Raw genomic sequence first — 6,005 nt, 5'->3', positions numbered from 1 at the left:
AAATCCTGCCAGCCTGCAGTGTTGCCAGGTACAAGTAGCAGATACTACGTACGCTATAGCTACACACCTGTCTCCCTGCTCATTGAGTGAAACAGGATAATGTTCTTTCCAGTATGATTAACGGCTGCAGCTCTAAACTTGGTGTGCATCTATTTTTGAGAAGGGAGTGGCTGAATATGTGAAGAGACAAACTAAGAGGTTAAGCTAGAAGTACTGTAACAGAACTGCAATTAGATCTGTCCTCTCTGTATCTTTTAGCTTATTTGTGTTCATGCAGATACTTAAAGTATGTGTTTGGAGTGATCCATCCATCCTCTAAGAAAACTTCTTCATGAAAACATGAACCAGTTTTGTTGAAAAAACTGACAACAGCTGGAGCTGGCACTTGAAGCTGGTTCCAAAAGTCAAAAGTCAGTGACCACAGAATTCATTGTTAAAATGCTTTACTAAAAAGAGTTTATTGAAAAAGCCCTTACACAGACTGGTACACAAAATCAGTTTTGGTCTTCATGCATAAAGTTAGATGGGAAAGTGATGGAAGGTACATTCATTCAGCCTCATCATCAGCCTAGTAGTAGTTCTCACTACTTTATAGTTTACTGGCAGTGAGGATAGTTCCTGTGAATCAACTTTTCCCACTCAATAAGATTTACAAGCACAGAAACCATACGTAGAGTACTAATGAAAATAAAGACTGTTACAAAAAAGTGCTTTATCACCAAGTTTTACCACAAAAACACAAAACGGTGAAAAGTCCATGACCCAGTTTTCCATAAAATATGAGGAGGAGGACAAAGAAGCCAGAGATCAGCGTAAAGCCAAGTGAAATCATGCCTAAGTTCCTTTGACATGAAGTGGTCTAAATCCAAATCCAGCATGTGGATTGATTTCAATACAGGCATCACATATGTTACCATGTCTGTGTTATGCATCTGATTTCAGCCTAGCCATTCATGTATCCATCCTTTATTTATTACCCATGCACTGATCATGTTCAGGGTCACCAAGTGGGTTGGAGCCAATCCTAGCATGCATTAGGTGACAGGGTGAGTACACCCAGGATGGATTATCAGTGAGTCTGAGGATGTGCATATAGAAAGTGCCACATTAGATCACTGCTGGGCCTCAGCAGGCCTTCTGCGTAGAGTTTGCATGTTCTCCATGTGTTTGCATGGGTTTCTTCCAGGTCCTCAGATTTCCTCCCACATGGAGGTTTAGTGAACTGGAGACTCTAAAATATCCTCCTGTAGGTGTGAACAGAGCTCCCAAACATTACGCTGAAAAGTTAAACCAGGTCAGTTGCTCTTCTGAGAACTAATTAATTTTCACAAACATTGGTGACACAAATGTGCCACTGATGAGGCCTTGGTCAGGGAATGGCCATGATTCCCGTAAGTGTTTTGAAACCACCTGCTGCTGCCAAATATCCCACCACCAAAGACAGCTGTGTGGATGTGCAGGCCTTACCTATTCATGTTTATGTGCGTGCATGTGGCTTTGCACTTGCTTTTGTGAAAGTCTGTCTAAGAGTATCCAGCTCACACATTCCACTTAGATAGAGTCAGTGCTTTGGAGGAGACCCTGCTGCCTGGACTATCGAGTGTGTCAGAACTGTGAGGGAAACAAGAGAAGAAAAAAAGAAAGTGAGCGAGGCTGGCTTTCAGTGGAGCAGTTGGTCATATGCCACACACACACAAACATAAAGCCCCCCTACAAAAACTTAGCTGGATCCTGGAGGCAATTTCCTCCTTTGGTTTACCCAGAAATCATGTAATAACTAGAGGACAGCCATTATTTGCCTCTGACACATGTACAGGTGGACTCCCCCACTGAGGACCCCCAGCCCTGAGCCCAGAGGACTTCTCTTGAAAACCTCTTTCTGATCCCATTGCTCAAACCAGCGTTGGTCTCTCAGAAGCCCTTGGCCTGGGAGGCCTGATTACACGGGGGCTCAGAAGCGGATAAAGGGGCTGGATCTCCAGTATTATTGTGTATGTGCATGTGGTAAACTACAACACTGGTCTCCACATGTGTTCATAATGAAAGATTCTTATTACCTTATTACATCAAGGTCAGCATTCGTCATTATTTTCAGCTTATCTGGAAAAATCACATTCATCCCCAACAATGTCAAGCAAAGCACAGAAGCCACAGAAAGTGCAGCTTGCACTGTAGCAATATAGGGATCAGAGTCACAAGATGTTAAGTGAAGGACACGTTCATGGGGATTCTACGTCTATAGTAAGACTTCCTGACAAACTTGCAATTGATCACACTCCAAGCATTCAAGCGATGTTGAGGCCTCTGAAGTAATGAGTCCCTGGGTGGTTGGCAATCCAGCTTTCACCCTTTCAGAGTGCATTTGGAGTTTAAAATGTTCAGAGCTGCACAGCCAGCCTGTTTCTGAACCCAGTGGCATTAGCATAATGTTGAACGATTTCAGCATATCTGAAAAGTCAACAGGGATTTTTCAACTTATAGTGAACTTTTGAACTCTTGTTACCTTGAATTTTTCTCCTATCCACCTCTGGTTGTGTGTGTGCGCACACACTTATTCACGCACATTCACAAACTCTGGTTTCCTACCTGCCAATTGACTCTCCAACATCTAACCAAAGAGCCAAACCGCAGCACAGCAGCACGTTCTCCTCCCGGGAGTGTTGGTCTTTGATCTGCATGTTGTCGCAGCTCATGGGGAACATAGACACAGACAGAACCCAGAACAGGATTTTTCTTCATGTTTTTACAGCCCTGTGAGAGAGACAGGATTCTTCCAACATCAGTCTGCTGCTCTATTATAAAGCATATGAGTATGACACCAAAATGAATTCCAGTTAAGTTAGAAAACATCACAAAAGTCAAATGTAACTATATATCAGAGGACTATGTCATATTCATTTCCAGTTTTATTTCACACATAAAGTCCACTGTTCCTATCACTTCAGTCTTTTATCCTCTTTTATTGGTTAAACTCAAGTCGTAAATCATCGGTTAATTTGCAGACGCAGATTTCGTAACATTACCCTTAAAATAAATTTTATGACCTTTGACCATAAAGGAGAACCGAAAGGAGGACGATAAATGGCATCAAATTATATATTCTGAATGCTTTAAGTGTAACTTAATGCATCTAGGCTTGAGGCTCCTATGTTGGACATTACATCACCTAATTAATGTGGGCAAAACCGTGCTGCATGCTCACTAATGTGACAGCTTGATGACTGTGTTCATGCATGCGAGTTCTGGGTGTGTCGAGTAGATTGGCTCCAGCTGAGACCTTGAGTGCTACAACTTATATAATACGGTGGTAATGATGTTATTCATATCGTTGATCTGCTCAAGTTTCATTTGAAAGTGAAATTTAAAAAAAGCACGAGTATCTTAAACTAATAAAAGGCAGGAATCGTGACGTCTCACAAAGACATGTTTCACTTTGGATGTCGTGGTCTGGGTGGTTTTCCACAGCATCAGCTCCTCCCCACTGGGTGGAGTCTTTGTTGTTCCTCACCTGATGGCAATCGGACCAGCAGTATTTATGACCGGCGCACTCAACTGGTCTTCGCCAGATTATCTGCCAACTTTACCGCGAAAACCCACTTACCAAGCTCTCCTGGAAACCAGTTTGCTGCCGCCGGTAATCCCTCTCCGTGTCGGAGCTGCCATTCTTTCCTGCCTGCCTCCCTGCATTGCATGCAGTACCCACCTGGACCTCTCCTGCCTCCCCCCTCCACGCAACCCTCACCTGCAAGTTTGTAAGACAGCTCAGTGTACTATCCTTAGATTCACTCGCAGCTCTCTGTGGGATTCCCCTGACTGCTCTCTCCTCTATTTCAGTGCCCTGGCCCGCCACAGTTTCCCCTGCCCAGTACCTGCACTCAGTTATCCCTGCCGTCTAGTTATCATCACAGTATCTTCTCTCGCCTCAGACATCTAGTTTATGTTCATTGATTCTAGTCTGCACTTTCTGTTAGCCTTTGAGCATTGTAAAATAAATATCTCTTTTCGTTACACCTCACCCCTGGCCTCCGGTTTTGAATCTGCACTTGAGTCCCTTCCATTTCCACGGGCCACTGCGCCTGACAGTATAATCTGGCCAGTGTATGGACTCAGCGGATCAAATCCGGACCGCCGTCTCAAAACAGGGCGCCATTCTTGGCACTCACGAGGACGCGCTCCAGTTTCTCCTGGCGAAGGTTAACTCACTCACCGACGAGCAGGAGAAGATGCAGTCCGCGGTTCAGACCCTTCAGTCGGCCACTGCCCCGGAACCCGAACCCGTTCCCGGTACGTCGGCATCGGTATCCGCGCCGCCGCCGCTTCAGCCCGCTGCGGGTCCTGAGCCCCTGCAGACGCCGATGTTCCGCGATGCCGCCTCCCCGGAGCCGGAACCTTTTTCTGGCGGCCGGGGGGGGATGTAGCGGTTTCCTCCTTCAGTGCGAGCTAGCGTTCGGGCGCTCACCCCGCTCGTTTGTTTCTGAAACCGTGCGGATTTCTTATTTAGTCGGGAAACTGCGCGATCGCGCCCTTACATGGGCAGAGGCTTATCTAGCTAGACATCCGTTACCGACTTGTCATTATGACGACTTTCTGAGTGAGTTTAAGAAGACTTTCGCTCACCCGACCTCTGAACGCAGTTCGGCGCGGAAGCTGTTGCATCTTCGTCAGGGACGGCGGAGCGTTGCGGACTTCCTGATCGATTTCCGCATCGCCGCCGCCGAGGCGGGCTGGTCTGATCGGGCTCTACACGGGGTGTATTTGCACTCCCTCAACGATGAGATGAAGGACCACCTGGCCTCCCGGGACGAGCCCGCTAATTTTGAGGAGCTGGTTTCCCTCACACTTCGCATTGACAGCAGGTTGCGGGAGCGAGAGTGGGAGAGGGACTACAGCTCCCGTCAGTCCTTGCGGCGGTCATCTCCGGTCGTTTCTCTCCCGCCACCGCTTCCGGTTCAGCCGTCCGCTCCCTTTGCTGGCACGGGGGGTGGTGAACCGGAACCGGAACCCATGCAGATCGGGCGTTACCAGCTGACGGTGGAAGAGAGAGAGAGGCGTCGCCGTTCACTCTTGCTTTTATTGTGGCTCCGGTGAGCATTTGATTTCTTCCTGCCCTAAGAAGGGAAAAGAGACCGCCCGCCGGTAGATCCGGGGGTACGGGTGGGCGGTACCAGGGTTAACGCCAAGCCCCGATTTTTGCTTTCTGTGACACTCTTACTCGGTCAGGGAGCCCACGTCTCATCAGCGCTGGTTGATTCAGGGGCCGAGCAAAGTTTGATTGACAGGGGATTTGCTGAACAGCTTCAGATCCCTCTTTTTGAGTTAAATCCGTCTATTCCAGTTAGGGCATTAAACGATCAGGTCTTTTCTTACATCACTCATCGCACTGCACCGGTTACCTTGATCACTTCCGGCAACCACAGAGAAACACTGATCTTTTACACCTCACAATCCCCTGACACGCCCATAATTCTAGGTTTCCCATGGCTAAGGCATCATAATCCTCACCTGGATTGGGTGGGACAGAGGGTCGTGAGTTGGAGCCCATATTGTCACGCAAACTGTCTCGTCTCAGCTGCCCCACCAGGGGCCACCGAGCCCTCAAGCAAGGAGAACTGCACCCCTGACCTCTCTGCGGTTCCCCCCGAATATCATGACACATCTGAAGTTTTTAATAAAGATAAGGCACTGTCCCTGCCACCCCATCGCCCTTACGATTGTGCCATTACCTTGTTTTCCGGCTCCACGTTACCTTCCAGCCGCCTCTACAACTTGTCACGCCCTGAACGGGCTGCCATGGAAAAATACATCAGAGACTCACTGGCAGCTGGACTCATCAGACCATCAACTTCCCCTGTGGGAGCTGGCTTCTTCTTCGTGGGTAAGAAAGATGGCACACTCCGCCCATGCATTGACTTTCGGCCCCTTAATGACATCACGGTTAAAAACAAATACCCATTACCACTCATCAGCTCTGCTTTTGAGCCCCTCCATGGGGCCACCATTTTTAC

At 47.7% G+C, this 6,005-nt stretch overlaps 1 long non-coding RNA gene across 2 annotated transcripts; it reads right to left on the bottom strand.

The window, feature by feature from the left end:
• Positions 1–430: 430 nt before the first annotated feature.
• LOC146641177 (uncharacterized) lies at positions 431–4,345 on the bottom strand. Of its 2 annotated transcripts, XR_014909769.1 has the most exons (3): positions 4,208–4,333; positions 2,587–2,688; positions 431–1,611 (listed from the first exon to the last, which is right to left on the bottom strand). It is a non-coding gene; the product is annotated as an uncharacterized LOC146641177 (long non-coding RNA). The 2 variants fall into 2 exon arrangements; XR_014909770.1 differs by having other exon boundaries at positions 431–2,751; positions 4,208–4,345.
• Between the last annotated feature and the right edge of the window lie 1,660 nt (positions 4,346–6,005).

The sequence above is a fragment of the Rhamphochromis longiceps genome, linkage group LG23, assembly GCF_057381845.1.
Source record: "Rhamphochromis longiceps isolate RC_006_pf linkage group LG23, R_longiceps_female_GT1.1, whole genome shotgun sequence".
NCBI lineage: Eukaryota > Metazoa > Chordata > Actinopteri > Cichliformes > Cichlidae > Rhamphochromis > Rhamphochromis longiceps.
This window is presented reverse-complemented; position numbering and strand designations above follow the sequence as displayed.